A 22749-nucleotide genomic window follows, 5' to 3' on the forward strand; every position below is an offset into this window, starting at 1 on the left:
ATGGGGAATTCGTTTTTTCCCCAAACCATAAAAGACTTTAATAAACGCTAGACCCAACTTCGTCGGAGCACTTCATTTTTTAGCTGTAAACGGCTGGTGTCCAAACATCCCCCGCCAAACGTATTTTAGGCGGCTTGCGGGGTATTATGTAGATGTAATATAATTAGGAGAAAAATAAGGTCACCAATTTCAAATGAAAATTATAAAAAGAGAATTAGAAAAGAAATACAAAAGAAAGTTACCAGAATCGCTATTAAATGCTATTCGTGATTTTTTTGTGCATTTGCTTTTTATATTAAACCGCTCGTGTCCTGACACCCCCTGCCACACGTTTTTTATGGCGGCTTGCGGGGTATTATGTAGATTTGAGGAGCATTGGCGCATCGAGGGGGGGGGGGTTGGGGGATAAACCCCCCCAGAGCTCAGACTAATTTTTTAGTTTAATCCATTTCACTTATTTGTATCAGTATTACTTATAGAATAGGGTTAGGATTAATAAAATATCCCTCAGGAAGCCGTAAAGCTCGCCATTTTGAACCATTATTCATAAAATTTCTGGAGCAGGGCCCCGCAACTCCCACTTACCGTGGCAGGTATGCAATAACCCCATACCCGTAAGTATTAGTTGCGCCTAAAACCCCCACTAGCCTTAATTCCTGGCTGCGCCCCTGGTGAGGAGGGCAGTGGGGAGGTTTCTCAACTGACCGGCAGCATGTGGTCCAAGGGAACCGACCTCCCCAACCCCCCCTCCAAGCTCCTCCTCATCTGCTCTTGTTGATTTTCTGGCAACGCGACTCCACGCGGGTCACAAGCGACGATAACGAGGCGATAAACAAAACGCCCCTCTCACCCGGATCGCCCGACACCGACTTTTACACCCATTAATATATCTCCGAACTCGGGTCAAGTATCGGCCGCTACCAGCGGAACGCTCGCAATCCAGTTCGTGTTTTTCCGTTACTTTACCTGAAATTTCCCATGTTTTAATTAACGATGCGTAATTAAAATCGACGGTGCTCCGCAAATTAACAACCGGGATGCGAAAAGTAATAGCAGCTGTTACAGAGCTCCATCCGAACGACATTTCGCGAGTTGGATGTTGAAATATTATAGTCTTACTGTTAGAACGTAGGTTTCCGCGGCGATGGTTTGATCTCTGCATTTCTTCAGGGTTTTCTTCCGCGTCAGCTTGTTTGTTGACAACAGTTTCGCTCAGTTCAAGTTCAAAATAAGTTTATTCACGAGCAAAACAGATACATAGAATTTGAAATAACAACAACAATAACAAAAACAATACCTTCGACCTGAAGACGCTGGCAGGATAGCCAGCGAAACTGTTGTCTACAAACAAGCTGACGCGGAAGAAAACCCTGAAGAAATGCAGGGATCATTATAGTTTTACATACGCCCTGAGGGATGGTGAAAAAATATCATTTTCATAACATAAATATGATATTTTCGGATAAGCTATGTTATTCTCCCTAACAATCTATATATTTCAATGAAATGACACAGTGGAATTCCATGATTGTCCATAATAATAATCCAGTCTGATAAAAAATGTAATTCCAGTAAAGTAAACCATACCTGAAATGACTGTGTTATAACAGTTGATCAAATCCTATGACTAAAACTCATAAGATAGCAAAAGGAACCAAGTCTTATGCATGAAATGATCCTAGCAATTCAATTTACACCCAAGGAAAACTAGATAAAACTGTGTACACGTCTCTATATTCGCAGGGCACAAAAAAACGATGCCTATCTAACGCGTAAGTACTTTTTCTCCCACTAGTCCAGAGCACTAAGTATGACCAATGTGACTATTGCCAGAACGAAACCAATAGTCAGAAGAGAACTAACTGATTTTAATTTACAGGTTAAATCCATGAACTCAAAACTGAATGAACAATGTCGACAAAAAAAGCATTTTCCATCGCAAGGAAGATTTATCTCATGTTGGCACATTATTTTACCTCATACAGATGCGTACATTCATAATTTATCCACATGAACGACATTTTGCGAATAGAATGTTGACATATCGTAGGTAGGGGATGATGAAAAAAACATCATTTCATTTTTATACAATAAATATGATTTTTCCGGAGATATTACGTTATTTCCTAAGACAATCTATAATTTTCAGGGAAACGACAAAGTGGAATTCCTTGACTTTCCACATTTTCAATTTTAATCAATTGCTAGGTCTGTCGTTCCAACCATCATGAGTACAAATAAATTTAATTGCTGGGACGACAATCTACGGCAGATGTTGCGACAACTGAAAAGCATGTGATAAAAAGCAATACATTAAGAGGCCGTTGGAGAGTAAAACACGGACTACATTGAAACGGAAAATTTCCCACATGTGAGGAAAGTACCGTTCCATTCAAATACGATTTTAAGGCCGAAACTCCTCAGCGTGGAATTCAAAAATATGTGGTCGAAAAGTTCTCATCGCAATCGGGCTTAAAAAAAGGTTGGGGGAAAATCGTTACTTTTAAAAGCCCGCATCTAAAAGAACAGTTAAGCGGATCTTCTGAACAGAGAGACCACAGAGGCATAAAGATTGTTAGGCATGCGTAGAGCTCAGGTGGATGAAAAGCTATTGGGATAGCGACCACACAAAGTCAAGCACTCCACTCATTCATAGAGTTTCTTAGATATCCAATTGATACAGACAGGGACTCACATGAATCACGCAAAAATATCCTGAAGATGACCCGTAGTCAAACTAATTACTTTCTAAATTGAAAAAGAGGTAGGTAATTTCCTTTGAAATGGAGTACTTGATAAAAAAAGTATGAGTAAAGGTTATTCTCTGATATACTGTTGTTGTATCGAGTTTTTATAGTTCCAGAAAATCTGTTTTTTTTCCTGATTTAATAATGTTTAGGTTTTAAATTTACTTTCTTGCCTCATCACACATCTTGTTAAACAAAGAGAGAGGTTTCCTTAAAATGTAATAGAATGGTAATTTGAAATCAAGAAAATTATGTTTTTGTGTTGGTTTTGTGATTCAGTAAAACTGCAGTGTGTTATGTACTTTGTGTTATGTACTTTGTGTTATGTAGCTATTATCTTAAAAGAGCGACTTTTGAAGAGTCGGTTATCCCCAAACAGAAATTATCCTAAGGGGGACCTAATGTTCCTTGTTTTATGTAAAATTTTGTACTACTCAAGCTCTGTATATTATATAAGGAATAAATTTCAATTTCAAATAATCTATAAAACCTGGAAAAATGGAGCTTCTAAGATGTATTACACAATTTAGCCTATTATCTCATTTTCGTTGAGTTCCGGTAGTTGGAACTCCTTTTCTCTATCATTTAATAACAATTGATCGCTTAAAACAAAAGTATGTGTAATATGCCAACTATGCTAAATAAATGAAAGTGAAAATTATCTTGTCTCGCATAGAATTCATTTTCCTAACGTATCTAATAAATAATTAATTATGCAGGACAAAAAATTTTTCGCTTTCGTTTATTTAAAATTCTATAACGAAATTGCGGTACATCAGCGAAATAGATATATATTTAAATAAAGTTCAATAACGGAATACAAGGGCACTGAACGTATCAAATCTCAGAATGACACTGCTGATGATGGATAGTAAAATTAGATACGTAAGATAACGATCTAATAAAAAAATTAAGCCTGGAACACATAGAAGTAACAAAACTGAAGGAAATCAATATAGGAGTGTGGATAAAAGCTTCTCGGGTTTCCAACCGGGTCAGAGTCTGCATGGTGTAGGCCGACGTTTCGTTGGGAGACTTTCCCAACATCCTCAGGGCTGATGACAGCCCTGCCCAGCATCAGCCCTGAGGATGTTGGGAAAGTCTCCCAACGAAACGTCGGCCTACACCATGCAGACCCTGACCCGGTTGGAAACCCGAGAAGCTTTTATCCACGCTATTCACCGGGAAAAGCTCAGATTCTTCAATATAGGAGTGAATATGTCTAATAACCACCTCTCTTCCCATCAGCTGGTTCGCTCTACACATAAGGTTAGTATGTGACCATTATAGGGCAAACTGGGCCAAGATCGCTATGTTTTATGCAAAAAAAAATTAAGCTTCATTCAACTTCCAAGGGTTCAATGCAAAGGCGTAAGGATTGAGCACGATTTTTTCGGTAACGAAGAAGGGAAGCAAAAACTGGGACAGGCATTTGTTTCTTTTGACGTTTACTTAAGGGGAAATATTGGTATTCTAGCCAGCGGCAAGACACAATCTTCTCTCAATTGGAAGACTCAAATCACTCCATTAGAAAAGAAGATCTTATCCCAGCAACCCGATCGATGGACCTCCGGATAAAAAGGATGAATCAGCGAGCAATCGAACAAACTTGCTATCGGTTTAAGAGAAAAATCGTGGGTGGCATGTAAATAAGCATCCATCGGACGGTTGCCAAGTTACAGCCTGAGGACTGGAGTTGGTCCAATGGGGACGCAAGACAAATTTAAAAATGATCTCATGCATCAGAAGCTCCAAAGAAATCTAAAAATCAAACCAGGTATTTCTTATTTTCATTACCGCCTCATTCCATGGCACACTACCACAGATAAGGATGTTCCAACTGTAAACGATAATTTTACTAACTAGCATATTCATCAAAATCCAATAACGAAATTGCGGTAAATCAGCGAAAAAATCTTAATTTTTTAACAATGGAATGCAAGTGTACTATAAGTACCCAATCTCGGAATGAGACACCTAATGATGCATACTAAAATTATAGTTAGGATCACCATAGAGTAAAATATTAGCGACGGAACATTGAGAAGCAACAAAAGTGAATGAAGAGAATGACTCAACTATTGATGACTTACATTTGTAGGATCACCAAATCCTTGGGCTATCCAGGAAACCAGCGATTTTGCATGCTAACTTCAACGCTGAATTCTGAGCCAATAGATGGCCAACCAGTAAGGTACATTATGGTATTCCTCTCGGGCTTTCCATCAGGTTATTGAGACAAGTTGTTTTCCGAAACATCGGCCATTACGACATCCATAGCCTAGTGTAAAGCCCGAGAGGAATACCAGAATATTATTCAACTACATCTACACACTACCCCGCAAGCAGCCTAAAAGGCGTGTGGCAGCGGGTGCTTGGACACCAGCCATTTGCTGATGCAAAGGAAATTCTCTAACGAAGTTGGGACTAGCGTTTATTTAAGTCATTTATGGTTCGGGGGAAAAACGAATTCCCATATCCATCCGTTCTGCAAAATATTTCTCTTTATTCATCGCTTCTGTCGGACCTGGAAATATAGTGTGGCTCTAATATTATGTTCTCCGTGTCGTTCTTAAAGATATCCTTTATTAATTGTTCAAGCAAACTAAGCCTAGCGCGCAGCCTCCGAGCCTCCAGCGGCTCCCAGCCTAATTTGCTTAACATCTAGGTAACGCTGACTGTACGTCCGTAGCGGTTTTTGACGAACCGCGCAGCCTTCCTTTGTATTTATTCAATTCGTGGATTAAGTCTTTCTGCACCGGGTCCCATACGCCAGCTGCATATTTAAGGCGCGGTCGGACGAGTGCGAAATAGCACCTTTCTTTTACTTTATTCTCCAGGAAACATTTAAATCAGTAGAGTACATGCTTCCCCAAAAAATAATATTGTCAGCCTCACCCTGATGCGGTCTCGACGAACCGTTGGCCAACCAGTTTCCCCGAGTGTACCCCCAAAACCCGAATAGGCTTCTTCCTGCGTCCACCGTAGCCTCCACCGATACGAGCCGCTGCAGCCAAGACCAAGAGGGTCAACGAAAAAAAATAATGCGGAAGGCGACACGGGATGATCCAGCCACGGACAAAGCGAGCGTGACAAACTGTCTGAAAGGAAATTCCAAAGGTCGTCCGAACGGACGCGAAAAAAAAGAGATCAGGGTGAGGATTGGGTAATGTGACGGGGGGATGGCACATTTTTTTGACGGGAGTCGCTGATCTTCCCTGCACGCCTCGTCACCCCCAAATGCCCGTCCCCTCCTCCACCCCCCAAAATCAGGAGACACGCTCGGGGGGGGGGGGGATTCTGCACGCCCCTACATCCCTTCCCCCTTGTGACCAAATAAACAGGAACATTCTCAACCGACCACGTCGATGACCACAACCCGTTCGATTCTCACACATACAAGATTAATATAAATGACCAGGAGGAGCAGAGAAGGCAAGTGTGAATGCATTCGAAATGCGGTGGTACCGAAGAATGGTGGCAATGAATACAGTAGCACAGGCGAAGAGGGCTTTCTAAAACAAGAAGAACTTACTTACAGCTGAGAATATAAACAATGAATTAAGGAAAACTTTTATTAGATGCTACCTATGGAGTGTATTTCTCTACGAGAGCGAGGGTTGGACGTTTGAAAGCAACAGAAGTCAATGGTGGAAGCATTCGAAATAAGGTGGTACCGAAGAATGATGACAATGAATACATACAATAGCACAGGCGAGGAAGGCTTTATAAAAACCGTTTTACACGGGGCACGGAATTGCGCAGGTTAGAGCTGCATTAATTTCTAAAATGGCGTGGAATTGCGCGAATGCATGAACGAAATTAGAACAGGGGCTATTTTGCAGTCTCGCATCCACGCATTCTCGCATGTGTTCCAGCAATTCACCGCTTTACACGACGCAATTTTGATTGCGCCTTCGCACGTACGTAAGATTGCGAAATTCCGTGTACCATGTAAAACGGCCTTGATACAAGAAGAACCTAATTACCGCTGAGAATACAAGCAATGAATTAAGGAAAACATTCAACAGATGCTACTTATGGATCATGTTTCTCAATGGGAGCGAAGGTTGGACGTGGACCGCAACAGAAGTTAAGTGTGGAAGCATTCGAAATGTGTTGCTACCGAATAATAATGAATATAAAATAGATTGATCGTGAAAATAATGAGGAAGAGCTTAGAAGATTGAGATAGAACAGAAGTCTTCCAAGAACCTTACCTAAACAGCAGACGGGACAACTTAGTTGGCCACATTATTAGACATGATGGCCTGATGAAAACAAACGTAGAAGGGCAAGGGAAGGGAAGAAGGGCAAGGGAAGGCCCCGAATGAGTTACATAGGACAGGTTATAAAGAGAAGAATTACGTCAGTATGAAAAGGTTAGCGGATAGCGAGAAATGGAGAGCTGCGTCAAACCAATATTAAGATTTATAGCAAATGATGATGAGGGGATATTTTAATAAAAACTTATAATTTAGCATAGTATTTTATAAAAAATGACAGTAGAAATCATCAAAAAATGAACCAGGAAACCGTTATTTGTTACGTGCCGCATATGAAATGAGTTACCTATAATTATATCCATTCTCTATGTACATAAAAATGAATATCTTACGATTGTTTTGAATAAACAACTTAAAAATTGTCATCACAAGCAATGGGTTACAGCATTATGCTCAGTTAAGACATAATAAACTTACAGAGAATAACTGGGAACAAATGAGCAACATGATCTAGGGGTAAATTATTTATATTTTCATTAGAACGATATAGCATTCTCATGGTATAAATGTGTCCTACGATGAGTGGTTCCTACCTCCCCCTACGCTGGTATACCTCCATCCTCCACACTATGTCACAATATCGATACTACCGCATGTCAGAGGCATCGATATACGACCGAGATGAGCAATGGCTTTACTAATATAGTGTAGTATAAATAAGTATTGGTTTTGGCGTCGAGGCGTCCGTTGGGCCTAATCACGCAAAGTAAGAACTAACTTGAAGTTAGTATTATTTAATATGTTTACGGTACCCTTTCACACAAAGCATTCCGCACACAAACAAAATTTACGACAAAAATAAACACCATCTAACGAATGGTCCTCAAAATGTGTAATGCTAAGCAAAGCGATGCGTCTAGAACAGGAGTCTCCAAAATACGGCCCGCGCACTCAAGTAGCGCGCGATTATCGCTCTGTGAGACGCCGCTAGGAGCATTGCAGCGCTGTAATGCACGCCAAAGTCGCCTTCAACTGTTCGTACATAAAACATACGCCACCGGATACTTAAATAGACGTTGGTATCGAATACTTCAGTCATCGGCAAATTTGCTATCCGGCCCGCGGGGCGATTCGGAACTTGGAATGTGGCCCTCGTGGCCTAGTTAATTGGAGACCCCTGGTCTAGAATTATGGAGGATTCCTATGGAAATAAAATGCATTTTTCACGTTAAACAATTAATTAGTACCGATATACGGCGAACCCTAATAATTTGATTGTTTATTCAGAATTCTAATAGTTGTCGGAGTCAGGCGTCTTCTCATTGGTCGACATAGGAGGACGGAGGCGTATCAATGATCCGTCTACCCCATATTCTTTTTCATGAGTTGGATAACTAGTATCCGTCTTCCCTGTAGAAGAATTTCGCGAATGAGAAGACACATAATTCCGACGGATGAGTATAAAAGACGGTCAAATACCACCTCTTTCCACTTCATAGACCTGAAGAAGTCAGCGGCAATTCCGGCGAAACTATTTCTATAAAGTAAGACACCAGCGGTGCATATGCCGTAAGCATCCGCGCTGAATTTTCACCACACCACGAAAGCCCACTCAAGGATCTAACTGTGGTGATTTTAATGCTCAATTTTTTTCTCCCCTTTGAATCAGAATAAACCACCGATTAGCATTCATATGAGCGGGAGAATTCCCACAGGTTTTCCGCCTAGCTCATAATTCGTATTCATGTCCGAAGGGCGATCCTTTGATGGCCTGGATAATGAGCTCATACCTCTCATTGTCAGCGAGGGCGTTGATAGCCTTAGCTGTATCCCAACCTCAGGACACATTAATAACTGTTGTCCCGTTTATGGTCGTAATGGATTATGCTCAGGGTGACTATTAATTACGGATAAATTAGACCCCAACGGGATCCCAGTCATTGTCGATGTTTTTTATTGAAACGAATGAGATTAGATTACGGTACGGTCACATAAGAGCCAAATGAAGCAGTTAATGAAGTCATCTGACTATGAAAGGGGAAAATGGCGGTATAAGTAATGATTTTAATTATCTAAATGTCTAAAATGATGCGCACCCTTGGTTCCTCGTTAGCCAAAAGAACTTGCAATCTTAAGAATAGCATACCCCGGGGCATAATTTTTATCATATTCTTTATTTCAGATATAGTTTTTCAGTCAAAATGACGCGTTTAAGTCAATTTCTATACAGTTGCGGAATCGTATTGTTGGGCAACTAGATGAGCGGATTGGATTCGGTGGGCGATTGTTGAGCATTTTTGCTGTGTAGGCATCGATATTAATATCGGTCTTGACCGATCATATTGTTAAGCTTTATTTACATTCCATAGCAACTGCAATAACAGTCGACTGTTGGGCCCTATGCTCATGTGTGGACAGCGACTGCGAAGTGAACTCGAATCGATTGAGATCTTGATTCCATCTACAAACAACTACATACTTTGGAGCTACTGCGACTTCAACCTTAAGCTGTCACAAAAATTTTTTTATTTGAAATTTCAAAATCGGCAATCGGATTTCGATGACCCTCGGGTATACATATATAGGCAAAAAAATATTTTCGAAAAATTATAAATAATTAGTTAGCGAGAGGCGTTCAAACACCAACACCCTTGATTTTTCATAAGATTTCGCAAAAGCTGCCAAACTAAGGGTAATCAAGGTATGTTATGACCCGTAGGCCCGCGCAGCCTGGCGCCAAGAGTGGCGCTAAGCGATGCGGCTCGCGCGACGCGGCGCAACAGACAGCTGAGGCCGTCCTCCTCCCCTCCTCCTCACCCACGGCCGCCATGTTCACATGCTTCAGTCACTCTCTCTCAAATTCATATTTTGAACTCCTTTCGTAAACCAAATCATGTCGGTACTTATGGTAATCAATCTTAACTTTATTTTGGAAAATCCTTACAAATTTGTTAACCTACTGAGAAAATTATTCAACAAAGCCAGGTTTCAGCTGAACAAGCTCTTTCCTCGTACCCTCATTCATCCTTTTCCGAAACTGGGACTATTAAGCAGCCTATTACGACTGGTAAACCAAGCTATGCATCGGCCGCGAATGACGTAGGCATTGATGGAAGATGGACCGTTCGCGATCGACTCACTCAATTGAATGGTGAAGACGGAGCGAGCGACTGGGCCCATCACCACGCCCGGATCTCTATGGACTCTCAATTCCCCCGGGCAATGGGCCGTTCGAGAATCTCCGACACGAGAAACGTGAGAGAAGTGGACGGAAAAGTTTGTCCTCGATTGTACGGACCAATTTCTCGCCGGCATCCGTCATATCGGTCGGGAAAACGTCGCGGCGGCCAACCTTCTCCTGTTTCCTTTTCATACATGATTGCCCCGTTTCATTACGAACGAGAAAACTTATGCTTCGACGAGGCAGACAAGCTCCGCTTCGGGCTGCGTCGCTCGGATGGCATTTTTTTTCGATCGATGACTTTTTCCTCCGGCTGAGACTTCAATTTTAAAAGGAGAGAAGGCTAAAGCATTGAAATGAAAATAACGAAACGGGAAAAACCTTGCCCTTATCCGATAGACGAGTGAGAAAATTTCACATGCACTTAAGGGAGGATACCGTAAGAATTACGCTTATTCTGGCTTCGCTCCACTACTTGTGCGTTCAAAATATATGTTTAAATCAGTAAATTTGAATCCACGGGATGTTAAATATTTTCCATATTACTTTTGGGGGATTTAACTATGTGTTACATGAATTTCAGATGCATTCATCACATACAACGTCCTTTGTGATTCCTTTTCAGCTGAGCAAGTGATGCCCCAACCTGGGGTTACTTTCTCCCATGCGTGATATTTCATGGTAATGATGCTTGTTTTTACTGTTAATGTGTTTCCATGGATAATGAAGTTTGCCCATCACATTACTCTTCCATACCTTGAAACCTTGAAAACTCTAGTTAGTACTGCCACCTAATCGTAACAGTATTCACTATGACAATAGTATGTTGACTTAAAAAAATATTTGAATACATTAAATCTTTTTTTTAGAAGGTGAGACAAAGTAATAGCCATATTACGGTATGTAAAATGGTGAAATCAATGCGGAAGAAAGGAAATATTCAAAACCATTTGATGAAACGGAACTGCACTGCCGAAAACACAATTATAGGAACAGAATATCTAAAGAGGCAATTGGATTGTTGGGACAGAATTTCTAAATAGGCTATTGAAATTGGATTGGAAAATCGGCATTTCATTAGATACACCGCGTGCGAAGGATTAGACGGTGCATCCACCAACAAGTCACTTCTGTCGTCTCTCAGGGTAGTGTCATTGGACCACTCCTATTCCTTCTTTATATAAACGACATTGGTCAAATAGTACACAGTAAGCTACGATTATATGCAGACGACGCTGTAGTTTACAGGGAAATCCGTTCCAGCAAAGATATGGATGAACTAACGAACGACCTTGCTGCTATCCAAGCGTGGTGCGATGACTGAAAGTTAGAATTAAATTTGAAAAATGCGTCGTAATCAATTTCTGAAAGAAGAATAACTCCCCACAACATAGAATTCGGGGCTCCCGATTAAAAACAGTTGAATCTGCGAAATATCTAGGAGTTCAGTATCAATTACGATGTATGGTGGAATAAACATATTCGGGAAATAACGGGTAAAGCTAATCGTAAAATGGGTTATGTTAAAAGAATATTAGGAAAGTGCGACGACAAAGTGAGAGAAATTAGATACTTTTCCCTCTTTAGACCCCAATTAGAATACGCTGCCAGTGTTTGGGACCCTCATGAAAAAGGCTTAATAACAGAGTTAGAACGCGTGCAAAGAAGAGCTGCCAGGTATGTGAAAGGTCGTTACGATAGTCTTGTTAGTGTAACTGACCTCTTAGATAAACTCGGATGGGAATCTCTGTCGGACCGTAGATTGAAAAATAGACTAAACCTATTAGATAAATTCAAGACCAGTGTCTTTTCTAACGAAGTAAGCCATATATTACGGACGCAATCATACTACGGAAGATCAGTCATATAAATAAAATAAGAGATATAGACTGTAGAACAGACATATTCAGAATGTCTTCTTTTCCACGGTCAATAAGAGTTTATAACGGCAAAGATAAAACTCATAAATAGATTGCATGACTTGTAGTGTAGCCTACAACTTATGTACAACTCAATGCATGTTTTTTTTTAATTTTGTTATTATTTAGCATGTGGTAGTGCAATTAGTTAGTATGCGTGATGTTTCTTGGACCGAGTGATGTGCATGAGGGAATCCAATTGCATGCTGCTTGCTGGTGATTGATCACCCACTGCCAAATACCCTAGAGGTGGCTCGCAGGGTATTATGTGGATGTAGATATCTCTTCAACGCGCTTCCGGAATGCGCGTAAGCAAGCAATCACTATCGTAGGTATATCATTCACAAAAGGACATCGGTGCGCTGTTCAAAAATTGGTAGCGATATATCTTTCACAAGTATTGCAAATATAAGGCATTAAAGACAGTTCCTTTACAAATAAAGAGAACAAAAAAACATGAAATACGCATTTCCCACGAAAAAAGAGCATAAATATATGATAAATCCTATGAAAATGCAGAAACCCTGATAATTGCATTTTTTTTATGTCGAAGTTTCAATGCTTTCAAATTTCAACGTAACCAACGGTACTGCCATTGTATGGAGAATTACGATAAAATCTTGTTGCGCTAGAGTTCCTCAAGCTATTAAGGGTGCAGCAACTGAAATACCCTCTAGTTTCATGCAAATAAAATCCTTATCAGTTGCGTAAAATCTAAAAATCTTAGGGATTGATAGACCATCGAGAGAGAAGCAATTGAAATATTCACCGTTATCAAGCGTGTAAAATCACTAACGGCAAAACAAAATTAAAAATTCTTAAAGACCAACGAAGGCATCAAGAGAGCAGCCATTCAAATATTCACTGGACACTTGCAAATTAAGTGACTATCAGTCAGGTAGAATCTAAGAATCGCGAAGAACAACAAGCTCCCTTTGAGAAGTGCCACTGAAATAATCGCTGGACTCAAGAAAATTAAGTGGCTATGGAAGAGTCGAACAAAATCTAAAAATCTCAAAGAGCCCTAAGCTACCAAGGGAATAGCTGCTGAAACACTCACCACTTTAATGCAAATAGAATGCTTAACATTTGCGTAAAATCTAGAGAACCCATGGATTAATAGGCTATCAGGAGAGCAGCCATTGATCTATCCAGTGTGTAAATTCAAATGAAATCACTATCGGTCATGCAGCATCTAAAAATCTGAAAGATCGATAAGAAATCAGAGGAGCATTCGTAGAAATATTAACTGGAATCATGCAAATAATGTCTCCAACAATGGAGTAGAATTTAAAAACCACGAAGATCAACAAGCTTTCAGAAGAGAATGTATTGTAAATTTTCACCGCATTGAAGCATATAAAATTGTAATCGGCCATGCAAGGATCTGAGATATCAGCAAGCAATCGGAAGAGCATCCATTGAAATATTGACCGGAGTCATGCAATAATGTCTCTTAGAGTCGCGTAAAACCTAAACATCTTGGAGTGCAACAAGTTATCGCGTTGGAGTATCCATTGTAACCTTCGTGCCAATAAAAACCAAGCGACGGAAAGATTAGGCAGGAAAGGAAATGAAGAGAGAAAAAGATTGGCCGTAAAAGGAGTGGACAACACGGAAAAGACCGCGCTTAAAGCAGCTCATTCATTTCGGGACGCCTTCATTTATGCAAAGGGAAAAACAACACGATGAGAATTACCGATTAGGAAGTCCGAGGACTGTTTCCCAAAAGAGAAGAGGCGGCGACCCATCCACACGTAAGAAATCACGAGGAAAGAGAGAGAGGGGGGCCCCCGGGGGCCATTAGCGTGTTTGTTTACGGGTTGACACCTCTCGGGGGAGGGAAAAATAAACGGCTGGACGGGGATATTAATGGGCGCCTGGGCGGGAGCGTGTGAAATGAGTTCGAGAGACGGACGACAGGAGGCGGTCCGAGCGAGCGGAGGGTGGGGGAAATGAGCTGGACCTCTGCCCGCCGTTGGGGGTGCTCGCTAAACCGGCGACATTATTAATGAGACCGTACAGAAGAGGGACTGCCCCACAGAGCATTAAAGTGCTGGGTTGGCGCCGATAGTCCAATTATAAACACATCCCAGGGGGACTACTTAAGACATTTAAGCATCCAATTCATCACGAGTATCTTTAAAAATACACCCAAAGCTCATAGCATCATTATGCGAAAATTCCAGAGAGAAAAATCATTCGCCTTATAAGTTTTCCTGAATATCAGACAATTAATTATACCACTTATTTTTTATATCAGAGCGCGACCCGGGTTTCAATGAATTATCATCATCTTCAGGCGCAAATTATTATGAAGATGATGATAATTCATTGACACCCGGGTCGCGCTCTGATATAAAAAATAAGTGGTGTAAGTAATTGTGCAATATCCAGGAAAACATAATGGAATACCACAAAGTAAATCAAGAGTTAGTGAATTTTGATCATTCGCCTTGACCAGGGTTAGAACCCGAATACCCCAATTTCAGGTCGAGTGCTACCGAGGAGTCATTCCCATCGGACTACACTGGACAACAAGTACAATTACCAGACATGTATCTTTTCCGGTAGTAGTTTAAGCGATAAATTAAGAGAGACTTTTTGCCGAACGGATAGATATGGGAATTCGTTTTTCCCCCGAACCATAAAGGACTTTAATAAACGCTAGTCCCAACTTCGTTAGAGCACTTCATATTTATGTGTAAACGGCTGGTGTCCTTACACCCCCTGCCACACGCCTTTTAGGCGGCATGAGTGATATTATGTAAATGCAGAAGAATTTTCCGCAGAGAGAAATGACGCATCTGGAGCTTAACTGGCTAATACCATCATAATCCGCACTTCGTACGTCCTATACCTCGGACAAATACTTATCAAAAATATTTTCTTATCCCTGGTTGTATTACCTAGAATTCCCTGTCGTAATCCTCTTCCCGGTCTATTTTCATCGAAAAACTATTTCATTATTACCTCAATGAACACTTGCGTAAATTAAATTTATTTTTATTGCATCTCATTACAAATTATCTGCGAATTTTTTTTTCGATTTCTCTCTCCCTAAAAATTTCTTCTCCTCTCACATTTGCTTTCACCTAATTTCATTGCAGTTAACTCCTTGTGATTCATATGTACACGTTCTTTCTCGTCCTATGATTATATTCTTACAGTATTCTCACATTCTTACTTATCTTAAATCTCGTCTTATCTCCCGTTGTAATGTCTGGAATTCACTGATGTTATCTATAAAAAAATCCCCTTCTCTGTCTATTTTTTTAAAATGCCCCTTCTGTGTCAACTTTCAGAGAAAAACTATTTTATTGTTATCTCAGTGAGCAGTTACGTCGAAGAATTAAATTTATTTTTATGGAATGTTATCACAAGCTATCTGGGAATTTGTGTTTGATTTTTCTCTTCCTCCCGATTATTACTGCGCGCCGTGTAATTTTTAATTCAGTGTAATATTTTTACTTTTTACTGCCAAGAGAATTGTGCCAGGTATATTTATATTGTCTGAGCAGAAATTGTTGTATGCATTAGTATTTGCTCTTATGGGGAAACCCTGAGCATGTATAAACTTCATTCACTGATCCATTCGTCATATATTCCCTAATTATGGACATACGCTTGGTAGCCTAACGATAATCTCCATAATGCCTTATTTTTGTCAAAATGCCTTTTCTTAAGAGTAGAACATTTCCTGTATTTTCTATTTTTTGCTCTCATAGGTTTTACCTAGAGCATAATAAAAATATTCTATTCTATTCCATGCTCACAATTATACCCTAAATCTAAAACATATAATAGTCATTGCTTCCAATCAAAATAGTTCGAGTCAACTACATGATTCCGAAAATTAGGCGTTAAATGTCAATATTGTTCACAAGAACACTCATCGAATTTAAATATAAAATCAAGTATAGAAGTATGAATAATATTTTATTTAGAATAACTAAGGGAAAATCCTGTTCACAGTCTTTTAAAGTCCTTAAGTAACCAATTAAAATCAGTCAGTACTTTAAAAATGCTTAATTAGCTTAATGTCATAGCATGGTAAAGACCGTAATTTTTGATGATAGCTTTATGATTTACCCTTAATCATGAACCCATACGAGCTCATAGTAACCACTTCTAATCAAAACAGTTTAATCGAATCATAAGGGTCCATAACGAAGGAGTTACACATTTGCTTTTTTTAAATAAAAGTAGTTCTTCCAGGCAAATAACCTATGAATTGAATTTTTCACTGATAAATTTACTCTTTCCCCAATTTCGATATTTTTGACATTGAAAACACTCAAGCGAAATCAAAATTAACGTTTGGATCCACATTAATCAACACGGAAAAATTATAAAGTTTTATTTACATAAAACAAAACGTATAATATTTTCTTATGAGCGCCAATTTTCGACATAATCGCACAAATCTCAAAGCCTAAAATTGAGGATGAAGATGACACATGACGATTAATGGGACAATCTGTAAAATATATTCACAATAGCGAGTAATAGCATTGGCAATATATATAAATTGGATAGATTAAAACACCAGGAATGTGTACTTCGAACAATAGCTCTAGTTATAGCTTATTTTTCCGCGAAATTCGGATTGCTATGCTCGCAAGCGACACGAACGGCAACTTTTGTAAACCCATTTAAATACGCGGTGGGCGATAAATCGTGTAGAGGCCAACTGAACAATCCTTTATTATAATATTCGAGGGTAGCGCCTTTTATGCATAAGACATATTTTTCACCAGCGCATTTCGTTTTCTATAATTTGAAACTAACTTACTTATGTAATTTCTATCCATTTTCAGGTAAGTGAGCCTTGAGAAAGCGGTTGAGAACTTCCTCCGCCCTTGTGACTTATAGAAATCTGTAAGTAAAAACTATCACCCTTCAATGGAAAGGTAAACAAAACGATGTTTACGGGAGAAAATGAAGAAATTTAATGTGATGCTATAAATGTATGTAGAGAAAGTATTACATCATCTGATTTTACCAATGCATGCATGTGGCACAGAGGTCATGGAAACATCTCTTAATAATCACCTATTATGGGAAAGTTTTCTTCGTTTGATAAGGTATAATTAATCCTTATTTAAGCCAAGCGCTACCTGCTGGCTGGGTACTCTGCTACCTGCTAGCATCCTGCGTCGTATCAGCGCTCAAAGCCTCGCCCCAAGGTCACTTCACTTGCGTCAGCGGGAACCAGAACAACGTCACACGGAGTTTTCTCAGCATTCATACTTAGCCGTCGCGTTTTCGCGCGCTTGAAAATTTTCACTTTTAATTGAATCGCGAAACATAGATATCGTCATTTAAAAATCTATAAGCGTGAAATGCGTACTCCAGGAGTAATAACCTTTCGATTTAGACAATAAAAAATAATAGGAAACCACCCTATTTCAGGGTTCCTATAGAGAATATACTAGAGAGTATATCACAAGTCGTGCACAACTGGAGTTATTAGAAGAAAATGAAGACACTCTTCATACCCAACACAATTCAGGGCAGTCATTAAAATGGATCACACATTTCTAGAATATTCCCACAATCGCCAGCGAGACTAACCTAAATGCCTACATTCTTGGCACTTGGATAAGTGAGCAATCACTCCTTTCCTCTTTCATTCCTTAGCACCGGTTTGTCATCAGCTTTTTCATCATTCCACATTTACGAAATTCCAAATAGTCTCGGCAGTGCGCGGTCGTCGTTGGAACGAGAGAAGGGCAAATGAAGAGGAAGGAAAGGGGGGGGGGTCAAAAGAGCAAAGTTTACAGTTATTCCATCCGAATTTTTACACCCGAAAACTTTTCGTTTCCTGTGAGCGACGGATCCTAAAATAATAGCTTGCGCGATGGAACGTGAATCGTAAAACACGTCCTGCTTCATCTAAGATAGTGACTTCAGCTTTCCAAGAATTAAAACAATAATAACAATAATTTCACGCTGCCTTTCCATTTCCGCCATTTGAAATAACGTCGCCAGCATGGACAAAAGCATTATTCCAGAAATCGTGGTTTGTTTAACTTCCCGGGAAACCATGGAGTCGTGAGCTGATTATCAAGCATGATTTCTTGAGAACAGATTTTCTTGACAAGTGAAGGGAACGAACAGGGTAAAAAGAAAACGACGACGAGGGTTTCACCACGTATGCGACTTGATATATATTTAAAATTCAAACACGCACACCACGAAGAAGTTATCGAACTTAAAAATCGAGGATATAGTTCATTTTCGTTAAACGGCGAAAGACGACTCACATTAGAGCTAAAAAATAATACACCTCTGCATTGCACATAAAAAAACGACACAGCACGGAAAAAAAGATTTGCTAAAAACTATTGAACAGGTATGATTGGGAGTAGTTATGTTAAATATTTCAACTTTATATTTCAACTTTATATATTTCAACTTTAATGCAAATAATAATGCACATGATTTTTTTTATCAAATGTTTCTTGATGAATTTTATCGAACATTTCGACACTTCATAATTCGGCCAATTGTACGAAAGAATTGGGTAAAAATAACTGCATAAATTCGATGTGCATCACCATAAATTGCACCAGAATCTGTTATTTTTCTAATTAAACTTTTTTTTCACTGTGCACGTTCGAAATTTCACGCCAATTTACATATTGCCAAATGTTAGATTTTTCGAACTGATTCGAAATTTGTAACATTACGAAACCAGTAAAAAAGAAACCATTGCTGAAAAAGCCCTTAAAATCCAATTTAAGGAGAAACGAGTTTAAATTAATGACCCAGTACACAGTAAGAGTTCATGCTGGGCAATTCGACTGCAAATAGTCGTATTTTCTAGCGACGAAGTGAGCCTATAAGATGCTCTTCTTCCTCCAACTTACTATTTACCATAAAACATCCATTCAATACACGGCAAAGGTTGGTGCTTGACCGTTTGACGGGCAAATGCCGTAGTCTGCAGGGATGAAGTTGGACTGCTTACGAGGCAATAAGATGCCCTTTATCGATTCCCCATCAGGACGCGAGGAAAGCAGTCTTCCAAACAAACCCTCCCTGATTCCGCATACACATAGCGCGCGCATTTCCATGCAGTTCGCCTCGGGCTTAGGTAGCGCAGCAGACGAATAAGAAGAAAATCCACACCGGGCGCACATGAGCTGCCTTCAAAGCGGCGTCCACCGTCACTTCGATGCACCCGATCGACGCGCTCGTGACGGCGAGAAAGCTGCCGGCAAAATATATAGAGAAAAAAAAAGAAGATCGTCGCACTCGTAAGCGGAGTGCGATCGCTTGGTTCCGCCAGGGGAAGGAGTCCTCAGATTTCTCCAGTCCCACATACTATGTACGCGTTTATTTACCCCTAAAATCTCTGAAGCGAATGATACCTTGCGTCGAGTGCGCGAATTTTTTTCATAAGACATCGATGCGTCTAAAAACACACCTTAACTACATTTCAATGCCTCGTATGCAAAGTTTTGAGGTTGGTTATGCGGGAGAATGATAGATAGTGTCTACTAATGACTATTAGGGCCCCCGCGCACTGGCAACTTTTACAAAGCAACTATTTAGTTGCTTTGTGGATGTTCAAATGAAACACACGAAATTGACTGTGGCCCCGCGCACGGGCAACTTTTTAGTTGCCGCAACTGCCGTGTGTTCCATAGGGACTTCCTGAAAGCAACTATTTAGTTGCTCTGTGGATGTTCAAATGAAACACACGAAATTGACTGTGGCCCCGCGCACGGGCAACTTTTTAGTTGCCGCAACTGCCGTGTGTTCCATAGGGACTTCCTCAAAGCAACTATTTAGTTGCTCTGTGGATGTTCAAATGAAACACACGAAATTGACTGTGGCCCCGCGCACGGGCAACTTTTTAGTTGCCGCAACTGCCGTGTGTTCCATAGGGACTTCCTCAAAGCAACTAAATAGTTGCTTTGTAAAAGTTGCCAGTGCGCGGGGGCCCTTAGATTCAATCAGATACTTTTTTTAATATTAGTCATTATTGTATGGATGCTAGGAGCAACGTTAACAGTTTTGATATAAACTGAATTATGTGAAAGGTACGTGCATTCATTTGCTTATTAATTTTGAAGCTTTATTTTTTCATCACTTTGGTCGCATTTTAATCGGATTTTAATCATTCATTGGAGGTTGAAGAGCGGGGAACGGATCAATCGTCAAAGGACATGTAAGCATGAGAAATATTGTTGTTTTGACAAAAAATATGTATTTAATGTTTGCCGCAGTTACAATATGCCGCAGTTACAACACTTGAAATTCCTAAGTATAACGTGCACATATAGATGACGTGCAGGTGAACATTTGCTTTCTCAGCATGTCTTTAAATTTTCACATTTAACGCGCACTATTATATTACGCGAAGGACAACCGCAAGAAATGGATCGCTGAAATTTATTTTTATCTTAGAATCCGTCAAAATTTGTCTTTTTTCAATTGAACAAAGAAAATCCAAAGCAATTACGCAAGAACATGCTTAGATATATATCTTTCAGCTCTCGTTCACCTTATATTAACATGGAGACTTTAACGGTAGTAGTAGAAAGTGCGGAGACTTCAACAGCCGCATTACGAAGTGTTGGTTGTATTCGATGGTAACCGTCACGAATTCTCCGTATTTAAAATAGCTGGAGGTACCTATTGCTCATTTAATGATTAAATATAACTTTTTTAGGGCTTGTATATTTTGCTTCTCTGTGGCGATATTTTGTGCAAATATTTTCGAAAACTGTAGCAGAGATCGCATCAGTGATAATCATCTGATAATTTTATGACGTCACTGACTCTTGCCGTGTGGCTCACCGCTTCTTCTCTAACCCTCGGGCTCGCGCGTCCGTCTCACGTGGTACGTTGTCATTAGCACTCTAGTGAGCCATTATTTCCCTCTGGGATCGGTTATATCAGACCGATTCAGTGAGCCAAATCTTCTCTGACGTCACTAACTCTTTAAAAAAAAAGCTTTACCGACTTAAGCATTTTTTACTTTTTAATTTATGAGGAAATGGCTAAATTAAGAGGACTTATTTTCATCGTAACTTATCTTTCCCTTCCATCTACCGTACTTTTTTATTGAATATTGAAATGAATGGTTGTTGCACTTTTACACAAGCCATCATCTGGTTCAATACTCTGTCCAGATAATGGGTCTGTGAGGCGAAACGGGTCATACGCATGAAGTTTTAGTGGAAATGCGCAAATGATTCTCATTTCAATACGTCGAAATTCCACTATATCCCGCCTGAATCGGTCGAACTTATTCTTTCATTGAATTGTGAATTCTGGTCTGAGGTAACGACCCCATTCCAGGCGTCGATCCCCATTAGTGAGAGAATGGATGCATCGGCGAGTCAGGGTGAACAGGGGAAGATGCGCTCGCGAATATCCAGAGTCTCTGTGGAAGCCAAAGCCGTTGATTGCGCCTCGGAATGGGATGCATTGGGATTGTATTGACGGGGAAGGCCGTAGGAATTCCTAGCGCCATCTTTCAAGTGGTTATCAAAGGCGGAAAAGGCGCTCACGAAGTTTCCATAAAGCGATGATAATTTAGGATTCAAGGCGGTCGGCCGAGTAGCGTTCCGAGTCAAATGCCGCCACCGCCGTCGAGTCGAATGCCTCCTTCCCCGCCTGGCAGCCCATTTATCCTTTCCTCCGCATTCTCGTCCTTTCTCTCCCATAATATACACATCAACGACCTCTCGCGGTATTTACGGCATTCACGGAATCCTGCGTAGGAATTCATGCATTACTTCAGGTGTTTCCGAATGTGTGTGCGTATTGCGTCCACTTTCATTGTTTTTTTAAACATTGTTTAAAATGCACTGAAGGAACAAGTGACTTTGTACGCAGTCACGCGCACGGGTGCAAAGTTAAATACACCAAAGGATGAAGTTCGCCATGAAAAAATATTTGACTTAGCCGGGATTCGAACCCGGATCTCCCGATTGCCGGTCAGGCGTGCTACCAGTTACACCACCAAGCCATCTTCTCAGAGCGAACCTGACCGGCAATCGGGAGATCCGGGTTCGAATCCCGGCTAAGTCAAATATTTTTTCATGGCGAACTTCATCCTTTGGTGTATTTAATTGTTTAAAATTATCATTTAATATCACATCCAATGACATTGATGAAGCGGAATTAATTACGCTAATGGCGTGAAGATTAGTCGCTGATTATCTTTTTTTATTACCGCTACATCCAGCTGTTTCACCCGAATTAAGCGTCATATTTAAGTGAATAAATTGCAATAATTAACATCATCAACAGTATTTATTTGGTAATAACTCAAAAGATATTATCGTCACTTAAATTAATTTTTTTTCTGACTATGTATATGCTAATGCGTACTCTAAAGTCTGATTTATATAAAAAATAGCGGCATATATAAATCAAGCTGTCATCACAAACAAGCAAAAATTAGAGTCGTGTCCTTGGCATTTATTTAAAATAAATAAGGCGTACTCGATGCGATCTCTCATTCTCTCGCACAGCCATCCGCAAATTTTGTCCACGAGGAAGTGAAATTGAGTTATAGCTACCAAAAATTATTTATGTAGACATGTTGATAGTTTTGTAAAAAATAAAACATTCATTTTGAGTGTTCAGTAATATTTTTCATTTGTGACTACGGATATTAAACTAGCAGGTTTATAGTGCAGAAAACTGTT

At 39.9% G+C, this 22749-nt stretch overlaps 1 protein-coding gene and 1 non-coding gene across 2 annotated transcripts in view; one reads left to right on the top strand and one right to left on the bottom strand.

Moving 5' to 3' along the window:
* The window catches only part of LOC124166890, a 230063-nt gene that overhangs the window by 56823 nt on the left and 150491 nt on the right, over nucleotides 1-22749 (top strand). The gene's annotated exons all lie outside the window — the stretch shown is intronic.
* On the bottom strand, nucleotides 21993-22064 carry Trnaa-ggc. The gene has a single exon. It is a non-coding gene; the product is annotated as a tRNA-Ala (tRNA).

Source organism: Ischnura elegans, chromosome 10 (genome assembly GCF_921293095.1).
Source record: "Ischnura elegans chromosome 10, ioIscEleg1.1, whole genome shotgun sequence".
In the NCBI taxonomy this organism is placed as follows: domain Eukaryota; kingdom Metazoa; phylum Arthropoda; class Insecta; order Odonata; family Coenagrionidae; genus Ischnura; species Ischnura elegans.